This window comes from Notolepis coatsorum (assembly GCF_963971535.1).
Source record: "Notolepis coatsorum genome assembly, chromosome: 4".
Lineage (NCBI taxonomy): Eukaryota > Metazoa > Chordata > Actinopteri > Aulopiformes > Paralepididae > Notolepis > Notolepis coatsorum.
Window position 1 is genome coordinate 50,178,837 of NC_140168.1, and position 12,693 is coordinate 50,191,529.

The 12,693-nt window shown below is 48.3% G+C and overlaps 1 protein-coding gene across 1 annotated transcript in view; it reads left to right on the top strand.

Annotated features, from left to right (window-relative positions):
* The window catches only part of slc44a4 (solute carrier family 44 member 4), a 58,642-nt gene that overhangs the window by 28,485 nt on the left and 17,464 nt on the right, over positions 1–12,693 (top strand).

The following is a 12,693-nucleotide window of genomic DNA, read 5'->3' on the forward strand; positions in this document are numbered from 1 at the left end:
CGGTGCCGGCGCATTGATTCGAGAAGAGAGCTGAGGCTTGGCACTAGAAAGCCACTTAAGTATATATACCGTGGAAGGCGCAGCAGCAGTAGTGTGATTCTAATGTAGTGTGAAGCAGTTCGTCTAAACAGAGTGTTAGAGTGTTGTGAACCTAACGTGCAAAGTGAATAGTAAAAGTGTCAGAGTTAATGCAATAACGTCAAGTTCGACTTAGCTTAATGTGAAGTAAAGAGTCGTCATTTAGTGTGAATCGTGTTACAGCAGTTCGTTCGGTATGTAGCATTACAAGCAGTTCGTTCGTTTAGTAATTAGTGAAACCTTAGCAAGTGTGCGTGGACTTAGTAATTAGTGCCAGTACACGAGGAGGGCCTAGTCGTGGAACTACTGGACATGTGCATATTGGAACCTACGGCGGCGATTGCAGAACCAGTATTGGTTGGATTATAGTGATTGTGGAACGTACTACCGTGGAGAAGAGCCTCGTTAATACCCACTGTCGTTTGGATTTAACCACCTTGAAGATCTTACCTCGGGCTAGCTTCGAGGACCGAAGCTAGCTGGCTATCGTCATTGCTATCGAGCAATTGGATTACAGCTATTGCTTTGCTGCTGAGCATTTGGATTATAAGGACTGGATTCCGTACGAGAACCCCCTTTCTTCAAGTGAACAGACTTGAGTATCCGAACATTCTTCCTTCCTCCAGAGCTTACATCTCTGGGAGGATACCCCCCTGTCTCCAGCGGTAGCATCGTTTGCCCACTATAGTGCCATCCCACGCCAGGCGGCGTTTAGTCTAGTATCCCAGCTTAGGAATTATTCATTCCAACTGACTTTGCTACTGACTGACTTTATTCATATTCTTCGCCATACAAGCGCGACCCTTAATTCCCATTCTGTACAATTACTGCATAATAATAAATACTATAAATGATATTTCTTTGTCACCGTGCCGTCTTATTCTGAGTGTCTGCCATATTATAACTGTACTTTCTGGCAAGTAATAATAATAATAATTAGCAGTGGTTTAATCTATCACAATCTTTAATACAGTCAGGGTTTTGTAACCCCTCAGTTACAATTGGTCCTTCGAGCCGGAGGGTATCAGTAATCTTAATATCATATTAATAGTGATATGGCCAGCGGCGGACACTCTCCAAACGGCTCTCCCAAACTAGAGCGCCCTAGGCGCCAACGTCAGCCCCCTCCACACTTGGAGGACTACGCTGTCGTTCTACCTCCTAGCTTATCTAAAAAGACGCTAAGCGCGGATAAAACTAATAGCTTAAGCATGCCCAACCTAATCGAATTGTCGGCCCCACAAGTAGAGAACCCAGTGGGTTCAAACGAAACTGACTTAGCTCACGGGGGGGGACAAGCGGGACATGACTTGACTATGCCCAACGACCACAGCGCCACCGAGATGGACCTCGGAGCGCCGGGGGATAAAGACAGCGCCACCGGGATGGACCCCGGAGCGCCAAAGGAGAAAGACAGCGCCACCGGGATAGACCCCGGAGCGCCAAAGGATATAGAGTACCGAGTCTCAGAGATGGACCTCGGGGCGCGGGAGAAGATAAGAAGCAGCGCTCCAGAGATGGACCTCGGAGCGCGCCAAGAGAACAGGTCACCACCAAGTCCTGTCAACGCCAGATCACCCTCATCAGCGTCATCCCCCAGCGAGGCTGACCAGAGACTAGCGCAAGCCTTAATCGCCACGCTGACAGCTTCAACCGAAAGAGACCGTATCCAGGGTGAGCGCGACCGTCTCCAAGCGCAACAACAGAGTGAGCGCGAACATTCTGCAGTGGAAAGAGAACGTCTCCAAGCGCAACAACAGAGTGCGCGCGAACAGTCTGCAATGGAAAGAGAACGCATCCGACTAGAAGAGAGTCGCCTCCAGGCTGACGCAGCGATGACCATCAGACTGGAAGAGAGGCACCTCCAGGCTGAAGAAAACATTCAGCGAGACCGCGCCAATGCACAGCGAGAGGCGGAAAGAGACCGCCTGCAGGCGCAGATGATGGAGCAATTACTCCAGAGGGCGACCCCCCACTCCTCCACCCGGAGCTCCCGGAGATCATCTCTACACGGGTCGAGGGCACCTTCCCCTCCCCGATCAGTCCATACGGGACCCGACCACCGGGAAGACCCCACCTACGTCGCCGAGAAACTAACTAAGAGACTTCAAGGCCTAACGGAGGATGAGGGAGGACATCAAGCCCACCAGCACGAATCTATTTTGGACCCGGAGGCCCAGTACAGCCCCGACCTCAGCCCCGAGCCGCTGCGTTACGAACCCCCGACCCAACCCATGGGTGAGTTTAATACACAGCCAGCACCGAGGAGCAGTACCTGGGGGCCCGGCCTCTGGTACCCACCCAGAACTAACCCACGACCACCCGTACGGGGAGACTCGCCCAGGAGGCCTCTCCCCCTACGCGCATCTGTGTCCCAGCCATCCATGGCATCTTACCTTGGAACACCCACGTTCCCAGACTTTACGCGTGAGGACAGAGCACAGTATACTGAACTACGCATGTGTTTAGAGACTATCATGTCCGAGGTACACGACGAGTCTTATAAATATGCCATCCTCCTCAAGCACCTTAAAGTGCCCAGAGCGCATAACATAGCGCTGGCATATTCGAACTCAAGAACCCCCTACTCTGATGCTCTGGTGGCCCTCGACGCGCGCTATGGACACATATGGGATTACGTGATCCAAGAAATACGAGATATCGACCGCCTCCCCCCAGCCAAAGACAATAGAGCACTAGATGACCTCTCTATCAAGGTGCAATCCCTTGTGGGGATGCTCGGGTCACAGAAGGAGAAGGGGAGATATGAACTATATGCAAATTCCAACGTGGAGCGGATACTGGAGAAGCTCCCTCCAGCCCGTCAAGAGCGTTTTCGGCGGCAGAGAGACCCCGCGAAGGGAAAGTGGAAGATTGCCTGCCAGTATTGTGAACATGAACATTGGCTGTCTCAATGTGACACCTTTAAGAAGCTGACTGCTGACGAAGTGAGTCAGTGGATCAAAGCGAACCGCCGCTGCTTCCGCTGCGCGCGCAGCCACATGGCAGCTGAGTGCCGCCTGAAGAAAAGATGCAGCAAGTGCGACGGCGCCCACCTGGATGTCCTACACGACAGCAACAAGCAGAGACCCGTACCACAAAGCAGCTCGAGAGCAGATGTCCTGTATATAGACCCTGCGAAGAGCGGGAGCTCCCGAGTGCTCTTGAAAGTGGTCCGAGTGCTCCTAAGCTACGAGGACAAGGTCCTGGACACTTACGCCGTCCTCGACGATGGGTCTGAAAAGACTCTCCTCCTCGCTTCCGCCGCAGCCCAGTTGGGCCTGCGGGGTACCGAAGAAACAATGACAATCCGTACTATTCGGCGAGATCTAAAGACCATAAAGGGCGAAAACGTCTCATTCACAATAGCAGCGGTCGAGCAGCCCGAGAAGCGGTACAGCATCACTAATGCCTTCACAAGCCATGACATAGGTCTGGCACGTTATAACTACCCCATCCCACAGCTGATGGAGAAGTACGTGCACCTACGCCGACTGCCTATACCGCTCATCGACGGCGCCACCCCGACCCTGCTCATAGGCTCCGACCACGCAGACCTCATCGTCCCAACGGACGCGGTCCACATCGGACCCAGAGGCTGCCCAGCCGCGGTCAAGACCCGCCTGGGCTGGACGCTCCAAGGCCCCCTCTCCGGGTCTTCCAACCGACCGACGTCCACACGCTGCCTCTACACGAGGGTAAGCGACAACGACACCACCCTCTTGCAGCACGTCGAGAGACTATGGACATTAGACTCGATGCCCTTCAAGAACGAACGGAAACTAGTTCGCTCCAAGGAAGACAAGTATGCCATAGCTCTCCTCGAGCAGAAGACAAAGAGGGTCGAGGTCGACGGAGTGATGAGATACGCAACTCCACTCTTGAGGCGAGAGGGGATGCCCACCCTCCACGCATCAAAAGAAGCGACACAACGCTATCTACTGAACACCGAGCGGCGTCTAGCTAAAGACCCCCCTCAAGCAACGATATACCGCGCTGAGATCGACAAACTGATCACAGCTGGACATATAAAGAAAATCGACGACCAAGAGGCAGACCAGACGACTGAATCCTGGTACGTGCCCCATCACAAGGTCCACCACAACGGCAAGAACCGTATTGTATTTAACTGCAGTTATCAGATCGGACTACAGAACCTGAATAACTTGCTCCTGCCCGGCCCGACACTCGGCCCCTCCCTCCTCGGCGTACTACTACGTTTCCGCCAGGACAAAGTAGCCATCAGCGGCGACATCAAAGGGATGTTCCTACAAGTGCGACTGATGGAGGAAGACAAGCCCCTGCTGCGGTTCCTGTGGAGAGAGAGGATCGACGATGAACAACCCTCCATCTATCAATGGGAGGTCCTCCCCTTCGGCACCACATGCAGTCCATGCTGCGCCACGTTCGCACTACAAAAGCACGTGACCGAAGACCCTGGAGCCGACGAGGAGGTCAGACAAAGCGTAGAGAGGAGTTTCTACGTGGACAACTGCCTACAGAGCGTATCAACGCCAGAAGAAGCCGAAACCATCCTGCTTAAGCTCCGAGCCTCCCTGGTCAAAGGCGGCTTCGACCTTAGGCAATGGGCCAGCAGTGACCCTCACGTACTCCGCAGCCTCTCCCCAGAGACAAAGGCAGCAAGCAGCGAGACCTGGATGGCGACCACCCCAGGTGAAGCACAGGAAATGACATTGGGCCTCGTCTGGAGCTTCAAAACAGACTCGCTCCATTACAAGCAAACACCCCTGACCAAGGAGCAGGGAAGGTCGACCCCTCTACCGACCACTCGACGGAGTGTATACAGAACACTCGCAAGCCAATACGACCCGCTGGGGTGTATCCTACCTTACACCACTCAGGCGAAGATGCTAGTGCGAGAACTGTGGGACAAGGAGCAGGGCTGGGACGACCCCATACCCGAGCCCCTGGCTTCCACCTGGAGAGAGTGGGAGGGAGAACTCGACTCGCTCCAAAATGTGAACATTCGCCGGAGCTACTTCCCACCCACAGTGCGGCTGGAGACGTGTCAGATGGACCTGCACGTCTTCAGTAACGCCTCAGAAGTAGCTTACGGATCGGTGGCTTACTTGAGAGCCCGAGAGGAGGGAGGAGAAGTACATACAGCCTTCGTCCTGGCTCTCTCAAGGATCGCCCCCCGCAAGCAGCAATCTACCCCGCGTCTAGAGCTCTGCGCAGCTCTGGTAGGCGCGCAACTCGCCACGCTGATACAACGTGAACTCACCCTAACGGTGCGAAAGACAATCCTGTGGTCAGACTCCATGACTGTGCTCACATGGATCCAGTCCGATTCTTGTCGATACAAAGTCTTCGTCGGAGTCCGAGTCACCGAGATTCAAGACTTGGTAGGATCAGCGTGCTGGAGATACGTTGACACTAGGGATGTCCGATATTATCGGCCGACCGATATTATCGGCCGATATCGGCAGTAAAATGTGATATCGGAAAATATCGGTATCGGTTTAAAAAAAAAAAAAACAATAACAATATTTGTTATATATATATCCACTGAAATTATTAGTTACCTGAAATTATTCAGTTTTTTGGGGGGGGAAACCCTGCATATATCGGTATCGGTTGGTATCGGAAATTAAGAGTTGGACAATATCGGAATATCGGTATCGGTAAAAAAGCCAATATCGAGCATCCCTAGTTGACACCAAGCAGAACCCAGCAGATGTCATCACACGGGGGATGTCCCTAGACGACCTCACACGTCTTAACATTTACAGTGACTGTCCTGAGTTCCTCAAGCTCCCGGAGGAGGAGTGGCCTACCCCCACACCACGGGAGGCGAGTCAAGAGGAGGCAGAGATCAAGAAGTCTATGTTCTGCGGGCTGACGCACGCCCCGGCTCCAACGGACCCGAACCTAGACGACTGCTTAACCCTTGAGAGTGCTCAGAAAAGGACATTCTTGTGGCACCACCCTGAGGTTCCCCCCACCACAGACCTTAACGCATCGAACTACGAAGAGGCCGCACTCCTTCTGCTAAGGAGAGCCCAAAGAGACTCATTCCCAGACGAACTAGACTGCCTGGAAGGGGAAAAGCCAGTCCCCTCAGACAGCCGACTTCTCACTTTGGCCCCAGAGCTCGACGCCCAGCACCTCATCAGGGTGGGTGGTCGTTTGAGACGGGCCCCGGACGTGACTGACGATGCCAAGCATCCTATCGTCCTCAACAGCCGACACAAGATAACCGAGCTGATCATACAGAAGTACGACGAGGTGGTGCACCACGCGGGGGCAGAGAGAGTCTTCGCTGAGATCCGACGACGCTTCTGGATACTCCAAGGGAGAGAAGCAGTACGTCGCTTCCAACGGACTTGCCTAACCTGTCGCAAGTGGCGAGCAAAGCCCAGTATACCGATGATGGCCGACCTGCCTCCCTGCCGCCTCCGACTCGGCGAGAGGGCCTTCCACTCCACGGGCGTGGACTGCTTCGGCCCATTCAACGTCAAGAAAGGAAGAGGGACAGAAGAGGTGGGGCATTGTGTACAAGTGTATGACCACCCGAGCTGTTCATATAGAAATCCTCCAGACCATGAGTACGGACTCATTCCTCATGTCCTTCTGGAGATTTCAAGCCCGAAGAGGAACCCCGTCTGTGTTGTTGTCCGACCAAGGGACAAACTTCAAAGGAGGAGACAGAGAATTGAGAGAGAGCTTCCTGGCTATGGGTGAAGGACTTAAGACCCGCCTCGCTCCCGCTCAGATCACATTCCAGTTCAACCCCCCCGAACGCCCCTCATTTCGGGGGAACCTGGGAAAGAGAAGTCCGTTCTATAAAGACTGCTATGTACACCGTGCTTGGGGCCCAGACTGTGGTGGAGGAAGTCCTTACGACAGTCCTCACGGAGATCGAGGGCGTCTTGAACTCTAAGCCCCTCGGTTACGTCTCAAGTGATGTAGCAGACGTCGACCCAGTCACCCCAAACTATCTCTTGATGGGGCGGCTGGACCCTGCCCTTCCACAGGCGGTGTACAGACATGATGAGATGAACGGCCGAAGAATGTGGAGATACAGCCAAGTATTGGCTGACCAGTTTTGGACCCGTTTCCTCCTCCACTATCTACCATCCCTCCAAGCCCGTCAGAAGTGGGTAAAGGACAGGGACAACCTGAAGGTGGACACAGTCGTTATGATCATAGACCAGTCACTACCCGAGCTACGTGGCCGGCCGGCCGCGTGAGCAAAGTGATTACTGGTGCCGATGGGAAGGTCAGAGCGGCAGAAGTCATAGTCCAAGGGCGGACTTACACCCGACCTGTGGCGAAGCTGATAGAGTTGCCGAAGCTCCATGACTCCCCTGATGATGACCATGACCCACTGACTTTGTAGATTGACCTACTCTTCACAACAAGTATGGAGCAATTAATCTGTCTCCCTTAACTAATTAGGTGCAGACTAATTAGGAGGCGGCTGTTGTGAAGGGCCAGATTAAAGCTGAGAATCTACGTTTTATTGTTTATATACCTTGTATATTATTTATATATATAAGCTATATCCCTTTAAGCCTGCGTTTGAATCCTAGTAATATTCACTTTCCTCATTGGATAATGCCCTTGACGTTCTCGGCGCCAGGCAACGCGCCCCTGAAGTCAGGTTCAAAGGCGAGTCTGGGCATGTTGGAACATGCCTGGTGCCGGCGCATTGATTCGAGACGAGAGCTGAGGCTTGGCACTAGAAAGCCACTTAAGTATATATATCGTGGAAGGCGCAGCAGCAGTAGTGTGATTCTAATGTAGTGTGAAGCAGTTCGTCTAAACAGAGTGTTGTGAACCTAACGTGCGAAGTGAATAGTAAAAGTGTCAGAGTTAATGCAATAACGTCAAGTTCGACTTAGCTTAATGTGAAGTAAAGAGTCGTCATTTAGTGTGAATCGTGTTACAGCAGTTTGTTCGGTATGTAGCATTACAAGCAGTTCGTTCGTTTAGTAACTAGTGAAACCTTAGCAAGTGTGCGTGGACTTAGTAATTAGTGCCAGTACACGAGGAGGGCCTAGTCGTGGAACTACTGGACATGTGCATATTGGAACCTACGGCGGCGATTGCAGAACCAGTATTGGTTGGATTATAGTGATTGTGGAACGTACTACCGTGGAGAAGAGCCTCGTTAATACCCACTGTCGTTTGGATTTAACCACCTTGAAGATCTTACCTCGGGCTAGCTTCGAGGACCGAAGCTAGCTGGCTATCGTCATTGCTATCGAGCAATTGGATTACAGCTATTGCTTTGCTGCTGAGCATTTGGATTATAAGGACTGGATTCCGTACGAGAACCCCCTTTCTTCAAGTGAACAGACTGAGTATCCGAACATTCTTCCTTCCTCCAGAGCTTACATCTCTGGGAGGATACCCCCGTCTCCAGCGGTAGCATCGTTTGCCCACTATAGTGCCATCCCACGCCAGGCGGCGTTTAGTCTAGTATCCCAGCTTAGGAATTATTCATTCCAACTGACTTTGCTACTGACTGACTTTATTCATATTCTTCGCCATACAAGCGCGACCCTTAATTCCCATTCTGTACAATTACTGCATAATAATAAATACTATAAATGATATTTCTTTGTCACCGTGCCGTCTTATTCTGAGTGTAATAATAATAATAATTAGCAGTGGTTTAATCTATCACAATTTTTGGGACATTCCAGAATTGGAGGACATTTTCAGTCCCACCAATGAAATTCCAAACAATCCATGCACAAAATACTAAAACATGCACTTGTTATGTAAATTGTACTTGTCCTGAGACTAAATGTAAATATGGTTGTGGAAAAAGTGGTTCCAAAATATTATTTAAAATACCAAATAGCTCTTGAACACCCCCTAAAATGGCACTTTTCTCTTGTCCCACCTTCTTGATGACCAACTTGCATGTCCAATATAACATTTAAATATATGTTTTAAATATACTTTTTTGGTATTAGATTGTTGATATATGTCTATTGTAATTATAAAAACAATTTGTTTATTCATCAACATATTTTAAATAATAGTAATTATGCACTGAAGTTGTGTCCCACAACATGTGTGCAACCCTGTTACCGAAACCTATTTCACCTGATAGAGGGGAACAAATAAAAACAGTGAGTCACATGACACAGGAAATGACATCATCAAGCCATCTGCTAACAAAATGGCTAGACCAAAGGTAAGTCCTCTCTTCTACTTTTTATATTTTTCTAATCTTTTCAGCCTTGATTGACTGTGTCACTCTAGCCCTGTTACTCATATTATCACAATAAGACACATTTATTTCAAATGTATCTTTCTTTATTCATATAACTATGTTTAACCTCGACATTGACAGTAACTTACATTCCTCAGCTAGCATCTTTTCCTGAAGTAAAAGCTAACATTAGCATTGATTTGCAACCCTGTTACTTGCAACCCTGTTACTATAATTAGAGTAACAGGGTTGCACTACAGTAACAGGGTTGCATCTCCTTCAGTTCAGCAGTATGTCTTTACAGAAGTAGAACATGAACATGTGTAATTACACACATTTCTTTGTAATTATTAGATGTCTTGTTCCATCTGTAACTAACTGTACTTACGTGTACTAGTAACAACTATGTTATTAGTGCCTAATAGTAGTGAATGCAGACTTAATGTAAGGTGTTACCCAAATCATTATTTTATCAAAGGTTAATAGACATTTTGTTTGAAATGTAATTGATTTCTACAGAGTTCTTCCACACCATTGAGCACTGCTGAAAATCAGAGGCGCTACCGTGCCAGGCGTGATGCTGATGAACAGAGGAGACAGCAGTACTTAGAAAAAGAGAAAGATAAGTGGAGAAAAGATGTAGAAACAGGGAAGAAGAAAAGGCTAAAAGACTGCAGTATGAGAGAGCAGCGTGCCCAGCGTAAAAAATGGAAGGAGGCTCATAAGAGGAGTGATGCCAGGAATAGTGTACTTGAAGGTATGAACACCCCTCCAGTCAGCCCTGATGCCCCAGTCAGTCCAGACGTTCCAGTCAGGCCAGAATACCCAGTCAGCTCTCAAACTGGGACTTCAAGGTAATTTAATTAAAAAAAATATCATTAAATCTTTTACAAAACATTGTAAAGTGCTTTGGATAAAAGTGCTATACAGTAAATGCACCATTTACCATTTAATTTACTTGATATATGTACTCAGTAATTATTAGGCCCATCTAATCCTGGTAATTACTTTGTTTGGTGCAAAACTACAATTGGGAAAAAGTCCATGCAAGTGAAATGATTATGTGACAATGCATTTATGTTTATATCTTTCTTTTAGGCAACATGATGCTGGGAGAAGAACATTGAGGGCTACCAAAGCAAAGTTAAACAGGGAGTTCCAGAAAGTACAGGATACGTTGAGGAAAGCTGAACAGAGGGCAGCAAAATACAGAAAGCGACTCCAACGTTTGACATCTCGGTCACAACCCTAAGGAGAACCCTGTTGTTCCACACAGCTGTAGCTGAGGAAGTACGTGACTTGGAGAGCCTGACACAAGCCATCATGTGTGACACCACAAGCAAGCAATGTATGTATGGGGAATGTGAGAACTGCAGCAACAATACCTATACACTCACAAGCCACTACAGAGCCACCGATCTGTCTCCTACCTTCAGTGGGCCACTGTGGACAAAGAGCACAAAAATTATCCTGGAGCAGCCTCAAAGGTCACTTTGAAAAAAGAATTTGAATGCTCCCAAGAAGAGCTGGTGGAAACTTTTCAGATTTTGCTCCAGAAGTTCAGGCGCCATCTCTACAACATCAGGCAGCAATATGCTTTCTCACGGGCCCTGAAGCTGGACCTCCCTGCAAATGAATGTGCAGTCCATATCGACTTCTCAGAGAACTACAGCTGCAAGTACAGCACTGAAGTACAGGCTGTCCATTTTGGTGCATCACACCAACAGGCCACTTTGCACACTGGGGTTTACTATGTGGGGGAGGCATCTGCCCCTACCTCCTTCTGCACTGTATCAGCATCCAGACTGAAGGGACCACCTGCCATATGGCAACACCTGCAGCCCATCCTGAGGGAAATCAGAGAGAAACTCCCAGATGTGAAAACCATCCATTTTCTTAGCGACGGACCCTGCACACAGTACAAGCAGCGTGGCAATTTTTACCTGTTTTGTACTGAAATCTTCAAAAGGGGGTTTACAAGACGATCATGGAACTACTTTGAAGCCAGCCATGGAAAAGGTGTCCGAGATGGTGTGGGTGGCACATTGCAGAGGAGGGCCGACAGGCTTGTCGCCCAAGGAGTTGATATCCCTACGGCACTATCCCTGTACCAAGCTCTGAGTAAGGAACAATCAAAAGTGAAATTGTTTTACATTCAGGAGCAAGCTGTGGATAATGCAGTGAAAGAAATGCCAGCTGACCTTCCAGCCGTACCGTCCACTATGAGGCTCCACCAGGTGGTCACTCTTTCACCTGGGAAAATGCTCTACCACGATGTCAGCTGCATATGTTCTGCAACAGGGAATCTGGAGTGTGATTGCCAAAAATCTTCAGCTTTAATCCCACAGATGACCACACAGAAGACCCCATACACAGCACATGTGTATGTGAAGAAGTGCAGTGGCTCAGTCCAGGCGTTATGGGGAAATGGTGTGCCCTGCTGTACGACCACACCATCTACCCTGGGATCATCCAGGAGGTGAATGAGACTCACTGCCAAGTGAAATGTATGCATAGAGTGGGGGCAAACTGTTTTTTTCTGGCCATTTAGGGATGATCTCCACTGGTATCCCTCAGAGGATATGCTGACCCTCATTCCTCCCCTAGAGAATGTTACCTTGCGCCACATGGCTATAGCAAGAGAGGTATGGGATACTCTGGCCAGCCACGAAAAATGAAATCTGAACATAAAATCAGCTTTCTAAAAGATTGATCAGTTCATTACTATTTTTGATATGCTCATTCAGGTGAGGAATGCAGCAAGAATGCCAGGTTGTTGGCCTGTTCTGATCCAGTTTGTGGTTTTGTTGACATGTTTATTTTGTATTATTCCCAATATATCAGTTCATTACTATTGTTGATATGCTTATTCAGGTGAGGAATGCAGCAAGAATGCCAGGTTGTTGGCCTATTCTGATCCAGTTTGTGGTTTTGTTGACATGTTTATTTTGTATCATTCCTACTCATCCTGTTGAGTCCCAAAATAAAATAATATTATTAAACAACATTCCTGTGGTCCTGAGTATGTATTTGTCACATATGTCATGATCTACAATCAAAAGTAAAGTAACTGTTACTTAGCGCAACCCTGTTACTCTAATTTGAAGGCTGTTGCCATATCATTTTTATTCAAATAATCATACATGATTTTCTCAGCTCACAATGGTTTAACCTATTGTAAATGTAATAGTTTGCATGATTAAATGCATAATGTATTTGAACAAATATTTGAAATTAAATACTGAAATTAGTAAAAAGAAAGATGTGACTATTGAAAAGTTGGGCAAGATCGATTTCAAAGTTGCTTAAATTAATATAAGTGAAGTCTTATCTGAAATTAAATCAGTATTCAGTAAGCATGTGACTTTCTTTACTTAATTGTAAAGGATTTATTGAAAATATTTTTAAATGTACTTTTTTCA